At 39.5% G+C, this 17,415-nt stretch overlaps 1 long non-coding RNA gene across 3 annotated transcripts in view; it reads right to left on the bottom strand.

The window, feature by feature from the left end:
- Positions 1–2,263: 2,263 nt before the first annotated feature.
- LOC123282858 (uncharacterized) overlaps positions 2,264–17,415 on the bottom strand; it is a 60,822-nt gene continuing 45,670 nt past the window's right edge. For 2 of the 3 annotated variants that reach the window (XR_011504016.1, XR_011504017.1), the window contains 2 exons: positions 9,752–9,951; positions 2,265–7,397 (listed from right to left, as the gene is read on the bottom strand). This is a non-coding gene — a long non-coding RNA (uncharacterized lncRNA). Of the gene's footprint in view, positions 7,398–9,751; positions 9,952–17,415 lie in introns of all 3 variants that reach the window. The other variant, XR_006523150.2, reaches the window with a different exon arrangement.

Raw genomic sequence — 17,415 nt, 5'->3', positions numbered from 1 at the left:
TAGCCATCAGTCCATGCATGTGTTGGTTAAGTTCCTTAATATTCAGGACTGAAAGTCAGCTCTGCCCTCCACTCAGCTTCGTGTCAAAATACTGGGTTCTACTTTACTTACACGGATTCTCTCTACCTCAGGTTCTTAGCAGAAAATATAATTTGGCCCATCTGCTACAAGAAAGCTATCTATGGGAGGCCATAGGAAAGATAGTACGGGATCTCTCTTCCTCTGATTACACTCAATTTTATTCTTGACTCAATCCATTTCTTTAGTTCTTGGTTTCTGACCTCAGGTTCAGCCCCCACCATGTTTCCAGTTTGGCTCCCTCCTCTCTATCTTTAGAACACTTATCAGAACTCTGCTTCCAGCTCAATCTGGGCCAGCTCTGTGGACACTCCCCATCCTAGCTCCTTGCCTCCCAAAGTTTCTCACCTAGGAAAACCAGAGTCATCTCTTTGGAGCATAGGATTCATTAAATCATTCATTCACTCAACTAATGTATCCTGAGTTCTTACCCTTTGTCAGTTGCTTGGTATCCAGTAATGAACGAGACAGGGTCTCTGTCCTGAGTGACTGACAACCTGGTGAGGGAGGTGGATGTAAGCAGATAATGGCTAAGTGTTTGTAATGTGCTATACAAAAGATATTCTAGCACAGGCATGGAGTCATGCAAAGGCCTCCTGAACTGAGGAAATGAGAGCAACTTACTGTGTCAGAATCAGATATGAAGTGCATAAGGAGATTTAAAAAATAAAACTAGAAGAGTTAAAGGTGGGTGACCAGTTACCACTTGTTAATTTTCAAATTAAAAGAAATTTGGACTTCCACAGGCAGTGAAAAGCCACCAAAGATTTTTTAATATGAAAGTAAAAAATATTTAAATATTGTTTGAGGAGGTTAACTTTGGTAGAGTTTTATCAAAAAGCTAATATAATGGTCCAGGTGTAGAAATAAAGAGGGAATCAACTCAAAAAGCATATTAGGGGCTGGCCCCGTGGCCGAGTGGTTAAGTCCACGTGCTCCGCTTCGGTGGCCCAGGGTTTCACCAGTTTGGATCCTGGGTGTGGACATGGCACCGCTCATCAGGTCATGCTGAGGAAGCATCCCACATAGCATGACCAGAGGCGTTCACAACTAGAATATACAACTATGTGCTGGGGGCCTTTGGGGAAGAAGAAGGAAAAAAAAGAAGATTGGCAACAGATGTTAGCTCAAGTGCCAATCTTTAAAAAGAAAAACATTTTAGAGGTTTAGTTGACAGAAGTTGACAGTCTCTCGATGAAGGAGACAAGCAAGTCTGGAATAACCCTGAGGTGTTTATCTTAGGTAAATTCCCGAAAGATGGAACCAGGAATCAAAGATGGAACAGAGGAGGGGCCGGCCCTGTGGCAGAGTGGTTAAGTTCACTCCCTCTGCTTCAGCGGCCCAGGGTTTCACTGGTTCAGATCCAGGGCGCGGACATGGCACCGCTCGTCAAACCATGCTGAGGCAGCATCCCACATGTCACAACTAGAAGGACCTACAAATAAAAATACGCAACTATGTACCAGGGGGCTTTGGGGAGAAAAAGGAAAAAAATAAAATCTTTAAAAAAAAAAAAAAGATGGAACAGAGGAAGAGTTGCGGACTTGAGGATAAAGGCTCAGGAATGTGTAATCTTCTACAAAATTGGATATAGCATCAATATTTGAGCTTAAGCTATTTGCACCGTTCTCTGCTCAACACACAGAAGTGGATTGCTCTCTAAGTTAGGTTTTAGGAAATCTAGGAGGTGAAAGATAGAAATAAAGTGATCTTATTCATCGTGGATTTAAATACATCTCTCCTGGCACACATAGCCTGGTTTTCCTAAGTAGTAAAAAAGTCATGACTTCCTTCATAAACAGTAGTTCTGTGTTTGAACCTCTGGGTTGCCGGGCATATGAAAACGCTGTCCCAATGCATTTTTAAGATCCCAGAGCTGTAATCAGGCTGATTGTTTGTGAGTTATGAATGTATAAAAACATTTTAGTATAGGAAGCACTCGACACTTGAAAATAATGGCTTTTTGTTAACTACTGTTTAGCATAGCGAGAGTAAATTCTCTGGCAGAAACTTAATTCCATAGAGGAAACAGATTTGTTACCTTGAAAATTAATATCAGCCCAATTCAGAGATAAATGATGCGTCTTACCACACACTGCTTGAGAATATGACATTCTCGAAAATATTGGTGCGCAGAAGAAAATTTCATATTTCAGCTGACATTACAGCCATTCTGGAAATAAGTGAAGAATATCATTAATAGACTATGAATTAAAAATTTTATTATTAAAGCAGTATAACAACATTGCAAAATATTTGAAAAATAGAGGGGGAAATATGTAATCCCACCATTTTTAAATTAGTTATAAACTGTTTTATATGTTTCCTTTCAGTCTTCTCTACATAATGGTATACGGTTAAAATAATAGCCTGCGTTCTATTTCATACACCCATTTTTCATTTAAGATTCTATTTAAGGCATTTCTATATTGCTATGTGATGTTCATTATCATTTTTACTGGTTGCACAATCTTCTAACAAGTGGATCCACCCCAATTTACGTAGTATGATATTGTTGGATATTTTTTCTTCCAACATTTTTGCTGTTACAGATAACACTGCAATGAACATCTTCCCCAACAAACTTTTTCCCTTATTTTAGTTTACTTTTGTAGAATAAATCAATAAATTGACTTACTAGTTAAAATAGTGTAAATCTTTTTATGGCTCTTGATTCACGTTGCCACGTTGTTTTTCAAGACGGTTGCATCATGTCTTTCCACTTGCAAGGTATGAAAGTGCTATTTTCATTATACCCTCTCAATCATTTCCTTTAACTAATTTGAGTGGAAAAATAACTTATTTTGCCTTTTAAACTGCATTCTCTGATATTAGCAACCACAAATATTTTTACTGTTTGCCTAATAGTTCTTCTTCTAAATAAAGTTCTGCAACTTTATTTATGTGTTTGCCAGTTATATTGGGGTACTACTTTTTTCCTCATAACTGAATGTACTCTTCATATGTCATCTCTAGCTTTAATTATATCTACTGAAATACTTTGTCATTTCTTTGGTGGTACAATTTTTCAGAGCAATTTAATGATCAACTAGAATTGCCAAATATAAAAATCCCTCATGACAAATCTAACGATATTTTTGTATCATAATGGCATTAGCACAACTGGTTCTTTATTTTAAATCACTATCCCTATTTATCTTGACAGGACTCCAAAGAACTACTCCCAGGACTTTTGCTGTTCCCCTAGGGCTGACTAATGCCATCATTCCAAATGTGTTTTCTATAATTGCACTCAGTTTTTAAAAACAACTTGAAAACCCAAGCGGCTATAAAAGGAGCTAATATAACATTAGCTACACATGAATATAAATCAATTCACATACTTAGAGATTATAATTTTTTAAATATTTAATAGAATTTACAGATTACAGTAAATATAGTTTCAAAACACAAATGCACCACACAGAAAAATTTAATTAAAGTGAAAAATAAGCATTTATTTTGGGTTCATTCAGGAGCATGTAGTATTTTCAATGTCTGTCCATTTGTACAAGTGTGATTAAAACCCATGGGAAACAGCACAACTGCAAGGTGAGATGAAAAGATCACAGAGTCTAGAGCCAGAAGACATGACTTCAAATCCTGGCTTTGCCAATTAGCAACAACTGAATGAACTCAACTTCACTAATCCACATCTGTTTTCTCATCTATAAAATATAATAATAGCTTCCTCTATGCTCAGCACAGGGAGTTTGAGTACTTCATTTATCCCATATTCTGACAATATCACTTTCAGGCAGGAATTATAGCTTCCATCTTACAGGGAGATCTCTGACCTTTCTATTTCAACAGTCACCTCCCCTCTCACTCCACCCTTCCTGTCTCCCGTTATCCTCCTTCATTGTTCTCCACAGCACAACTCACCATCTGTTATACTACATACCAGCTTGCTTATATATTTACTGTCTGCATTTCACCACTAGAAAGTAACGTCCTTAGGAGTGGGGATTTTGCTTTCTCCACTGCTCTATCTCCAGCATCTAGAATGGTATGGTCAATAGATATTTGTTGAATCAATAAACTATGATATCACTCTTGACCCAGGTTTCTCTTATAACTTTTCTCTAATATACATAATTTCTTTTTAGAAAATTATTTTATAGGCAGAAATATAATCTAAGGGACATGACAAACCTATTTATTTTTCTTTTATTTAAGTAGTAAATGAGAGAACATTTTTGATGGGAAAACTTTCAGCAATATACTTGAATTCCTCCTACACAGTTTTAATATGCTGTCTCTTTGAAGCTCGAGTGTTGTATCTATTGTTTCTAATTTATTTAAAATTCAGATTAAATATTAAAACATCAAGACATTAGATTGTGAGTTCAATACAATCTTTGGGCCTCATATTGAATCTCTGGTGGAATTCTCCAAGCCGGACATCAGAGTCTGAGTCAGCATAAATCTGCAGGGCTAAAGACTCTTCAAATCCAGTTTGTATATTATCCCACACAAATTTATATAAAGAGGCAACAAAGTTTTACATTATAAATCCATGCAGGTAAAAACAGTTTTCCTGGATGGTTGACTAGAAATGATAGCTTTGGAAATAGACAGCTGAGTCTTTTCCCTAGCTCCACCATAACTTATTAGCTATGTGACTTTTAATAAAGTATTTAATTCCCCTAAAGCCTCAGTTTCCACATTTATAAATGGCAATAACGTTGTTTATCTTGTGAGGTTGTGAGGATTGAATAAAATTAGCAAGGGAGGTAACCAGTACCGTGTCTTACATAATGCCGAAGCTCAGTAAATTAGCTCCTTCCCTCTGTTCCTTTCCTGATTAGGCAGAGTAATGATTTCAGAGGACTGAGATTTGAATCTTCCTTCTCTCATTACCGGTTGCATGAGTTTGGGCAAATTATATAATCACTCCGTGCTTCCACTAACCCACCTGTATTAAGTTACTGGGAATAACGCCAGTCTCCTAGGTTTCTTGTGAGGATTAAGTGAGACAGCTCAGGTATAGTGCTCACCACTCCGCCTGACATGTGCTGAGTGCCCAGGGAGAAAGTTTATTATTAGTAGCAGTAATAATATCTATATAAGTAAAATGACATTGAAGAACAGTCAGAAGGGCTAATTTCTCCCTAAGCTTGCTATATTAGACATAAATTTAATGAAAAAGAAAAGAAAAAATCTGTTCTTAAAGTCTCTTTCATTTACATATTTGAGAGTGCTGTCATCACTTTAGCAAATGCAGAAGACACTATGGTTGGTGGGATTTGTACCTCTCTTCATTTTCCAAATTCTCAACACAGGGTACTATGACCTCTACAATCGGAAAAATATTTACTTAAAAAAACAACAACAAAGTATGAGGCAGCATAAAATATGCACAAAAATAGTTTATGGTACTGCCTGATATGAACCAAGCAATGTATTGTGTCTTGTGGGCTGGAGTATTTCATGTATTTTGCATGATGCTGTGTGCTGCCCCTGGAAACACATGGCTATTGGTCACCTTCAAGAAAATATGCTGTGACAAAGCAAGCACATTATACTCCTACCATTTGCACATTTTTTAAAATTCCAAGTGAAGCCAGCTCAACACAAGGTTGACATAAGGGAAGCCATATTGTAGAAAAGAGACCACGCCTTAACTTTGAATGATTGCTGACTAACTAACCCAGCTGGATTTGCACCCTCCAGGAGATCCACCTGTTCTGTAGACTTTATGACCCCTGCTAGTGCACATACTGCCCAGCTGTGCTAAGACGATACCGTCTTTCTTTTGAGTTCCTTAGGAATGTGATGACGCCCCAAACAGAGAGTCTATGCTGATAGCCATCATCAATGAAAACTGAAAGATCTGGTGTGGCAACTCCTAGTCTGTAACAGCAGAGGGTCAACATTCCTAACCCCCTCCCCTATAACCCACTGGCCTATCTAACTGCTTCAAGATTCTGCGCCCCGTTAAGATGGTTCTTTTGGACGTTAGTCAGCCATCTTCCCTCTTGCTAGCAAGCTGTAATAAAATGCCCTTTCTCTGCCACCATCTTGCCTCTTGACGATTGGCTTTTGTCTCTCAGCAAGCAGATCGTGCCCTTTGTGCAGTAACATAAGCAACAGCTCCCCAGCTTTACCTTTGGTATAGAGGTGATCCTTGCAGTGTTTGTTAACTGCTTCTTGTGGAGATTCAGGTTTTGGAGAGCTACTGCTAAATGAAAATTACTCTCATAGAGCTGAAAGATGAAAATGGTGTCAAAGCACTTAAGGGTTTTTGTTGTGTTTATTTTAAGTAGCAAGTTTTTGGTTAAGTTTAAACTATAAAACAAAATTTCTTTCTTCCCCTTTACCAATGTCATGCACAAAATTGGATAAGTTGCCTCAGTGCCACCGAGAACAGAACAATCCAAAGACACACATGCTGAAGCAAGCTCACAATTCTATGATCATGTTTATATAGATCCCTACATGTACCGCTTCCAACCTTCACTAGTCTAGGAGTTTAGTAGTTTGAAATGGCAGACACGTTCTTTGATATTACAAACTAGCTTACAGCTCCCTCCCAAAACAATGACACACACCTCCTTTGGGTTCCTGGATACTCTGATATTTATTGTCAGTTGGTTTACACTCCTAAACATGTACAAGCAAATCTTTTGGCTTATGAGTGAAAAGATGCGTTAATGGCCAGAAGGACAGGTGACAGAGGTAGAAAAATCACAGGGCTGACTCCAGCAGCCTGTCTCTATGGTGATGTGCTAAACTACACAAAATTATACAGAAATTCATTCTTAAAATCTCAACCACTGTTATTCTCAATGCTACAAGTTACATTTTTAAAGTCTTTAAATAAATATCCATTTCCAGAAAGAGTAAGTATTTCATTCTGACACTATCCATTCTAAATATGTTCTTATTATACCTAAAAGAGGCACTGAGGCCCCCAAAGCATTGAACTAAACAAACCAAACACAGCTCAACACTCTGACTCAACGGAGGATTTTTAAAAATGTCTTCATTCGGTCTTGGGTCTCCCTCTCATCGTGCAAGTTGAGATAAATGGAAATCGGAAGAGACTGTAAGGCTTTCAGCTGACTCTGCCTGTTGTTCCAAAGCTGCACTGAGACACAGCAGAAGGAAAAGCCATGTGGATCAGCTCAGACCTCCAGGCCCATCTCAGGGAGCTTCTCCACCCAGAGTCACTCAACCACTGTGTGCCTCAATTTCCCCACGAATAAGTTGAAATGAACCAGGATGAACTCCCGAGGTCCTTCTCATTGCTAACAGTCTATGGTTTTCTGACTTTGCCGGTGTTGAAGTTCTGGGAGAGATTTCCGGGGCTTGACCTACAAACACCAGGAGAAACAATAATACTTCTCTCTTTCTGTCTACCCCAAACAAACAAACAACAAAATGCCAGAAATGGAACAAAATAAAATTTAAAAACAAATAAGACAAAATAAAATGTAGTAATATCTACTGCGATCTATACTTAATTTTTATATTAGCTGGTGGAGGTTGTAAATAGCCACCTTCTCCCCAGATCTATTTTTTCTCACTCATCAATCTCCTCCATTTCTTTGAAAGACTTAACCCTCTTTATTTCATGCTCAGCTTTTAGCCCTACTCTCAATCTCCTCCTATCTTTACAGTTGTTCCTCTCTGACTTTAGCTTCTCTTCCTTTTCCCCCAACTTAACCATGTATTTACCATAAAGTTCAACTCAATCTCCTCTACTCTTCTTTCTGTATTTTCACTTGTTGATGAAATCTTACTTTCTCATCTGTTACCTACTTTCCCTATGTTAAAGATTCTCTAATCCATATTCAAATGCAGGTTTCTGCCCTAAGCACATGTCTGTCTATAGAACAGATATTTATATAATCTGACATCATGTCATTCTAACATGTCCAAAATTAAATTCACCATTTTCTTCTTCTCCATTTCCCAAGAAAAATCCAGGCAAGATCATCTCTCCAGTTCTTTCATTTTCATTAATAACACTACTCTCCTCTCAGGCCATTGGCATCAAAAGCTTTGGACATCTGTTTGTGCTTTGCTGTAGTTAGCGGGGAATCAGACAGCCTTGGTTCAAATCTCAAATTAGCCAAGTACTGACTTTATGACCTGGGCAAGTTATCCAACCGCTCTGTGCCTCAGTTTCCTTGTTTGTAAAATGGAGATGATAATAACACCTACCTCATAGGAGAAGCACAAGAAGTAAATTGTTACTATATTGTAAAGTGTTTAGCATAGTGTCTGCTGTATGCTAAGTGTTTAGTAAAACGCAGCTAACCAAGCAAACAAAAAAAACACACCAAAATATATTAATACCAGGAAAAATAACAAGCTGCACAAAAAAGGAAATGTAATCGTTATACACTATGTGTGGTCATCTGTGAATAATTGTGTCATAATGATGTAAATATTGAATAAGGACTCGAGCAAAAATTGTGAAATAACTACATCAGGAGGATGGGGAAAGGGCAGTATGTGCAGTTGAGTGTGTGTGTGTGTGTGTGTGTGTGTGTGTGTGTGTGATATTCTGTGTCTGAGAGAGATGACGTAGGAGAGTGAAATCATCATGTTCCAGAGTACAAAGCTTACATGTAATGTTTACAACAGAAACATCAAGAAGTAGTAATATATGCATGTAATTGCTAAGCACAGAGGTACATGCTAAGAGGAAAAGATTAAATTAAAAAGCTCAGAGCCGGAATCAGGGTTGGGAGGGGATATATCTGAGGGCAACTCTTTTTATTCCTTAAAAATCTTATAGTAGTATTTGACTTTAAACATTATATCCAAATATTACTTCGATAAAAATAAGTTTTTGGAAAAGGACTCATTAAATCATGGAGTATGTGTTTAGTGATTATATGCATTCTGGGAAAATGCTGATCTTTGAAGAAGGTATTGTTTGTCCATTTTAATTTCCCACACTATGACTTGTAGGTTAAGCTAAAAATATAACCTGATTCAGCAAATGGTTAGGAAAATTCATGATAAATTTATGGCCAAGGCATAAAAAGAGGCAGGGATGTCTGAATGACAGCTTAGCCTTCTGAGGGATCATGAAAGTTAAGCATGATCTCTGAAAAATCTCTATTATCACTGTTAGGAACAGAAAGCCAGGGTGCAGGCAACTCTAAACCTGACCTGCAATTCAATAAGCAGGGTTTCCTCAAGTGTGAGTGTTCATTCCAACAGTGGTCAGGCCCTAGATGGTTTGGATAACATCATCCACACAATTTCAGCTAATAATCTCTTCTATTTAAGCATGGCACTTGCCACTTTTATAATATCTTCATCAGATACCATTTCCACCAAAATGCTTGGAACAATATTTATGAGAATCAATTATTTGCAAAACATAATGAATTTCATTGATTGAAACTACAGCTTCAGTACAGTTAAAAGAAAAAATCCTCTAAATATGTGCTGCCTAATAAATTTAGTTGGGTTTGTTATTCTTTCCTAAAAATGAGACCAACATAATTTATGGTATTTAATAAAAGTGCGGAATTCAAAATCTCCAATTATTAAGTTTTAGTAATTAATGGTTTAGAAGACTTTGTTAAAATGGTCTAAACCCAGTTTGATGGTAGGAGGGCTGGGACAGCGTTAACCGAAAAATGCCTGGGGCTAATTTCTACTTTGTTACGGATTGTTCCAAGAAGCTTTTGGATATCACTCGTACCTCATAAGCATGAGACCTCCTCTCTGCTACTGAGCTCACAATGAGTGGGGTGGCTTTCTGAGGAGGGTGAGTACCACTAAGATGCTAAGAGACGTGCTGCTTGGCAAAATGAAGGGTATCATCAGAGAAGACACTTAGAAACAGCTCCTGAAGAACACGTTCAAGCCCCTGGCGTAGCTTTAGTTCTGCCTCTTCAATATCTTCAAGAGGAAGAAAATAAGTTAATCAGAAGTGTTATTCCAACCTGAATATGTGAATAAATGAAAATCATCAGGAGCCAAAAAAAAAAAAACACAAGTGAATGCTTCTAAAATCAGCACCCTCAGTGCCTCCACAGGAAAGACACAGGCTTCCACGAAGCTTCTTTTCACACTTGGATTTCAAGGCATGCTGATGAGCACGTTTTCAGAGACTGCCATGAAACAAGTTTGTTTTCTCATGTTTCCTTCCCCCAATCTAAGAAGTTGAGTTGTGAAGTATCACAATGAATTAAGAATCTTTTTGCACATTGCTTTCTTGCCTAAAGTCACACCATCTTGGTTCCTAATTCTTCCCCTTCTCAGTCAGTGGAACAGTATTAAAAGAACTCCAAATCTGCTTTTGTGATCCCCACATTAAAATTTGCATTTGTTTTAAGTTCAGGCTTCTATTTAAAAGGCTTTCTCAAGGTTTAAAAGAATGAAATTCACTAACAAGGTGATACACTCATACTTAATTCTCCAACTTGACTGCCCATTGAAATTGCCTGGGGAGCTTCAACAAGTGCTCATCCTGGATCACACCCCCAGAGGTTCTGCCAGGGCATTCGAACTTTTATAAGCTCACAGGTGAGTCTAATGTGCAGCCCCTGCTGAGCAGCACTGCCCTGGAGAACTGGTGCTCTCGACACCACACAGTTTGTATGTTTATCAGCCTTATTAGGTTGTACATTCCTTGAGCTGAGTGGATAGATTTGGGTTTTCTGTCTACTGTTTTGGTTTTTATTTTCTTCTATTCTTTGCAAAGGCAAATCCAACAAAATAATTCTGCATAAATTATTTAAGGACGGCCTAATGATGACACATCTGTTTCTGCTCCGGTCTCAGTGAGTTTTCTGAATTATAAACAAACAAAAGAACCCTACTTTGAATCCACAACAGAATACTTCTTAGGATAATAATAACCAACAAAACTCAATAATGAAAATCATTATATATACTTTGCACTTTTCATGCCAGAAATTCAATTCTATTTTCAAGGATCACCTTATTACTACCCATAATAAGACTCTGGCAAGAAAATTAAAATGACCAGTTGAGCTAAAGGAATGTCAGGGTCAGATATCTGGTATATTTCCACTTGGTTTAATATCCAGTAGGTCAGCGTAATATTCAACAACCTAAAATTGGAAGGAAAAAAGAAGCTCAATAAATTATCCAGCTTGGTTATATTAATTTCTAGAATTTGATTTTCATCCTTGTAATTACCATGGCAGAACCTTATTTTAAGAGCAATGAGAAGTTATTGAAGTCTCTTTAGTACCGGAATGACATGGTGTTCTCATAGGAAACCTGGAAGAGGACCAAGTTGAAAAATATGAGTTGAATTTTGTCTCCTGAATTTGGAATGTCTTTGAGACATCCAAGTAGAAGTGTCAATTAGTCAGTTGGCTGTGCTGTGAGAAGAGAACATGCAAGTTTCTACAATGAGGAGGTAAACAAAATTATGGGCAAAAGGAAGGGGCCTTGGGAAAGAGTGGAGAATGAGAACAGTGAGGAACTCCAACATCTATGGTCAGATACAAGAGGATAGCAACTGAAAAAAAAGACTGCAATAAATACACTTCTCTCCCAATCTCTCTCCATATTTCTAATTATTTCTTGTATAGAACTGCAAGTGGAATTATTAGATTAAAGAGCATTTAAAGTCTCTTGATCCAGACTGATAAACAGCTTTCCAGAAAGATTACACCAACTTTCTTCCCCCTTACCAGCACTAAATATCTTTGTCAACTTGGTGGATAAAAGCATCATCCTATTATTTCAGGCAACTGTAAGAAACAATTTGTATTATGGAAGCGTAAATGGTTTTGTTACATAAATAAGATCAAGAGGCTCGCAAATGCAGAATCGTATTTAAACTGGGACTAGGTAGCAAACAGCAAATGCCCAACAAACTTATCGACTTAAATTGAATTTAAAATATGATCATTTGTTTTCATAGTCTGTTTCTAACAAGGAAAGGTTCCAATATCTGCTTCCTTGGCCATGAGGAGGAGGTCCCAAGACTGCTCAGCTGGTCAGTTCAGGCAGAGCCACCTTCAGAAGTCTTTCCTCCAGCGGTCACTACCAGGATGCTGCTCAAGGAGACAGACTCTCAATAATGGTGCTTCCCCATGTGGCTGGGAACTTCAAAATCATTCTATTAATGTTTTTAACATTGCTTGGAAAATGGGTAAGTAATGCCTAACACATTTCTTTGTCAATCAATAGTATAAATTCACATAAAAATTTACTGAAATGTACTCCATTTTCCAGTTATCCCAAGAACAATGCATCACACTTCTGAATATATCATGGTTGAGTTCAAAGTTCAAAGTCTTTTGGCTTCATTGTCTAATCTTAATGGGACAAGATCTGGGTTCATCCCAATTGATATTCTTCTGATATTAATACACATAATTATTTTTCTTAAAAGAGATTGCAGTCTCTTGTAATGTATTTATATTTTTACCTGAGTTCATTTGAGTTATTACAGACTGAAAGGACATTTATTTCATGGACTATGTTTTAAAATTCGTTCCTGTCCTGCGTATTACCTGCAATCCTGTTGCTATCTACAGCTCCCTCTCACTCTACTTAAAAGGGCAACATGTCTCCTTGTGTAGAAATTAAAGAACCCCCAACTTTTGCTCAGTCAAGCTAGTTGGCTTTGCCTGCTATGAACTTGTTCCAGCAGTTGTCATGATATGTTGCTTTAAGTTGATCCTTCAAGTTGTACACTTGCTTTCAGTTGCTTTCTTTGGACAGTAGGTAAAGGCTCGCACTGCTTGGATTTGAATCCCAGTGGGGAGGATCAGAATTTGCCACCCCTAAATGCGTCTCTTTGGCTTGACTATTTTTAAGAACAAAAAAACTCAAAAAGAAACTTTGACCTTCCTCTTAACTGCCTAAAATAATTTAAGATAGACGGGCTGTCCCAGGAAAGAGCCATCACCATAGATAACTCTGGGTATGGTAGACTGGAAGAAACCTTGCTAAGCCCATTTTTACCAAAGTTTTCTCTCTCAGGTCCCGTTGTCTATAGATTTTACCAGACGTTTGCTTTTCCCTCTCCATGTGAATTGCCTTCCTTGCATTTGAAGTTCAAAACCACTGCCTCTAACATCCTCCTTTGTCCTTAGCTTAACATGGTATTTAAGGCAGTGGTTTCTACCATTTTGGTGAGTTACTCAGTTTCCCTGGGTTTCTCGCATGTATACATGTTATTAAACTTTGATTTTCTCCTGTTATTCTGTCTCATGTCAGCTTAATCCCTAGGCCAGCCAGAAGAACCTGAGGGTAGGAGAATAGCTCTTCCCTACAACAGCATCACCCTTTACAACCCGCATGCTCCCAGGAAGGCTCTTTAACCTCTCAGGTGGCTCAGTTTCCTCATATGTACTCAAGTGATAAATACTACCTACCTCCCACGGATAACTGAGCAAGTACTATGTGTTAATTATCATCACTTGCCTGGTTGTTTTTGCCGTTGCTTGTTGATGTTACTGTTTTTTGTTTGCTAGTTTAGGGGAGGGGGCATGAAGGGTGTACCTCTTGCAACTCTCTCCAGCTTACAACATAGCCATGGTTGGAATAGTGGTCTATCCTTTCTAATTTCTCATCCCCACTGACTCGGGAACTGTGATCTTGGTGTGCCTTGGCTTCCCAAAGCAAAAGCGCAGCTCATGGAATCTCCGGCACTCATTTCCCAGAGACTCTAAGTGACACACACCATATACACACTCAAGTCCTCTCCGAGTATCCACACCAGTAAACACGTGATTCTGTGCATATGAAATTCAGCTCTTTCCCTCCAAAGAAAGAGATAAGCCATGGAATCCTCTCTCTCTCTCTTTCTGTCATACACACACACACACACAGATACACATGCACACAGTCTCTCTGGCGGGTCTGTGAAGAATGAATTTGAGAGCAAGCCCAAGGCTGGGAGGCCAATTGGAAAATTAGTGCAACCATCCCTGGGCATTGGCTTGGGGGAAGGGGCGGTGGACAGAAACAGGAAATGATGAATGTGTATCAGTGAGAAGCATAAACAGTACATTTTACATGTTTTTAATACACATTTTCTAAAGCACACAGAACATTGGGAGCAGGGACTAGAGCTATAATTTCCCTGATCCACAAGACAGAGCGGGCTTTGTGGGAACTGGAATAGCCAGCCTGGCCCAGCCTGCGTCTCTCACACCATCTGGGGGCCAGGTCTTCCCACTGCAGCCCAGGAGGGACTGGCGTAGCACCTCCAAAGCCACGTCCTGCAGCTGGCTGCTTGGCAGGAGGGCGACAACATGGGACACACGACTGCCACATCCACTGCCCCTAATCCAAGCTCGAGAACCTACTAGACAGGGACATCTGATCCCCTTGGGCTGGGCTGGAGGGCTGGTGGCAGGTTGGGAAGACTGAGGGTGGGGGTGGGAGGGAGCCCTCCTCATTTTCCCCTCTTGGGCACTGTCATCAGCATCACAAAGGGACCCAGCTCACCTGGGTCAGGGCAGGACACAGGAGAAGGGGCAGCTCGCCTCTGGGAGGCCACATAGCTTCTGACGCACGCAGGGCCTGCAGCTGCCACACTGAATTTTTAAACAAGCAGGCAAGCAAAAACTTTTGCCTCTAAGCACATCCCATACCAATATCTCCATTTATAAGCCTTACTGCTGTCTCTCCTTCTATTAATAAAGTCAAACCATTGTTCCCTTGCTGTTTTCCCTGGCTATTCCTTTGTATTTCCTTTGCTAGTGTTTGGGGAACTCCCTCTTTCTCCCTCCCTGTGGGCCTCCAGGGGAGGCCTATTAGTTAACCTGTTAGTTAAAGTTTCCATCCCTCCATTTCTTTCCCTGCCTGCTACCCCATTCCTGGACAGTAGCCCTGCCCAAACCTTTGGGAACCTCTTTGAATGTCTCATCTATTTGCAGCCAAAACTCTGGCTGATAGACCCATATTTGCCTGAAATTCTTCACTTTAGTTCTATGGTCTGAAATTCACTACTAGCTTTAAGCTTCCTATTCAAAATGCAGATATTTCTGCATAAGTAGTCAGTCTTTCCATACAAATTAAAATTGTTCAATCAGGTTGTTTTTTCCTAAAAATCTAACAGAGCAGTTCCAGAGGGAAGTTGGTGTGGTGGAATCAGTGAACCTTGATGAATAGGGTACTTGGGGAGCACGGCCTTGTTTGCATGCTGAGTAGGGGATTATAGTCACTGCAGACAGTTTGGGCATCACAGGCACGGGGGGCAACGGGAAACAGTCCCAAGCTCAAGGAACCACTTTCCTACTTTACCCGGTCTGGGTAATACGTGGATATTTGACTTCTAAAGGCAGGAAAAGGAATCATGACACAAACACTAACATCTTACAATCCAAGATTTTGAGCCAAAAGTAATCTTTAAAAGCATATGAAGACTTTACCAAAATCTGCAAAACACAGAGGAAAGACTCTCTAGAGGAAGAACTATTCCCATACCCTCTAGGTTCTCGTGGCTGGTCTTAATACCGAACCGCTTAATCTCAAATTTGCGTGCCTGATGAGCAATAAGCCAATGACTGAGACATCCGTGCTTGGAGACAGAGAAAGATTTGTTCAATTGGTCAGAATAAGAAGGTGGAAGGATAGGTTCTCTCAAATCCACCTTAACAAAAAAAGAAAGCAGGGGGTTTTATAGAGCTAAGAGGCTTGGAAGGAGGAGTTTCAGAGAAGCGAAGGGGAAATCCATGTTTCTTTCACTCCAGATAAGTCGTTGGGCAATCAGACTTCTCAGCATCTTCTCAGCAGCTGGGGCTGGTTATCTGGGGATCATAACTTTCTTGAAGGCGTTCTTTTTCTACTGCAAAACAAGCTCATAAATCCTTATGACCTGTGAGTCACCCTTCTGGTTAAACAAGAAAATACCAAATTAACAAGATTAACTTCTTTTCATCTGTGTCTGTGTTGGGAACAAGGTCAAGAATAATCATGTTCTTATTGAATATTTACAGTAACCCTCAAGTACCTGGTTTCAGGCTAAGAATTAAATTGACATGAGACAGAATAACAAGAGAAAATCAAACAAATTTAATAACATGTATACATTGATGAAACCCAGAAAAACTGAGTAACTCACCAAAATGGCTGAAGCCACCACCCTAAATATCATCTTCAGCTAAAGACAAAGAAAGATGTTGGGGGTAGTGGTTTGGGACTTTAAAGGGGAGGAAGACAAGACACAGGGTGATGGAAAAGCAAATGTTTGGTAACAAATGTTTGCTGGACCATCTATAGACAATGAGACAGAACTTTAAAAAAATGGGCCTTAAGGGGTAGGCCTGGTGGCGTAGTGGTTAAGTTTGGCATGCTCCACTTCAGCTGCCTGGATTCAGATCTGGGGAGCAGATCTACACCACTCATCAAGCCATGCTGTGGCAGTGTCCCACAAACAAAACAGAGGAAGATGGGCACAAATGTTAGCTCAGGGCCACTCTTCTTCAAACAAAAAGAGGAAGATTGGCAACAGATGTTAGCTCAGGGCCAATCTTTCTCACCACAAAAAAGGGGGGGGGGGAGGTGCTTAAAACTAAACAAAAAGAAAAAAGAAAAAAATGGGCCTTGCTAAGTGCCTTCCTGTCTACCACACCCAGAGTTATTTATGATGATAGCTCCTTTCTGGGACAGGGCTTCTATCTTAAATTCTTTTAGGCAGTTAGGGGGAAGGTCAAAGTTTCTTTCTGAGTATTTTGTTTTTTTCTTCTTCTTCTCCCAAAAGCCCCCCAGTACACAGTTGCACATTTTAGTCGTAAGTCCCTCTGGCTGTGCCATGCGGGACACCACCTCATCATGGCCCAACAAGCAGCATCACATCAATACCCAGGATCTGAACCCACAAAAGCCCAGGCCCCCAAGGCAGAGCATGTGAACCTAGCCACTCGGCCATGGGGCTGGCCCACAGCATTTTGTTCTTAAAAACAATCAAACCAAAGAGACACATTTTAGGTTGGCAAATTCTAATCTCCCACAACTCTTCCTAACCTAGAGTAAAACTTAATAACTTCTATTGCCATGTGCCCTTTCCATATCTCACAGACACGCTATAGATGCCCCTTCAGATCCTTTTCTCTGGCACTTCACACTCCCCCAAGCTTTCCACCCCAACCCAGACAGAACAGGTGTTCTTTGGTTTTATTAACCTGTATTCTCGGATCTGTTGGAACTCAAGAACAGATGTTGGCTCTCATTGTAATTCCTTGATAAACTTTTGTCTGAACTATCAATAAATAAATAAGTGTGTCACTATAGAAAAGAAGAGAGAGAAAAGAAAACAAACTTTATTTTTTCATAAGACAAGGGAGTTGAGCATCCTGTCTTCCTGATTTTCTACTTCTTTAAGGTTAGCTTCTCATGTCTAAAACGCAAGACACACATTCCAAGCTC

Source organism: Equus asinus, chromosome 1, assembly GCF_041296235.1.
Source record: "Equus asinus isolate D_3611 breed Donkey chromosome 1, EquAss-T2T_v2, whole genome shotgun sequence".
Lineage (NCBI taxonomy): Eukaryota > Metazoa > Chordata > Mammalia > Perissodactyla > Equidae > Equus > Equus asinus.
Note: the sequence above shows the minus strand (reverse complement) of the source record. Positions and strands in the feature narration are given on the sequence as shown.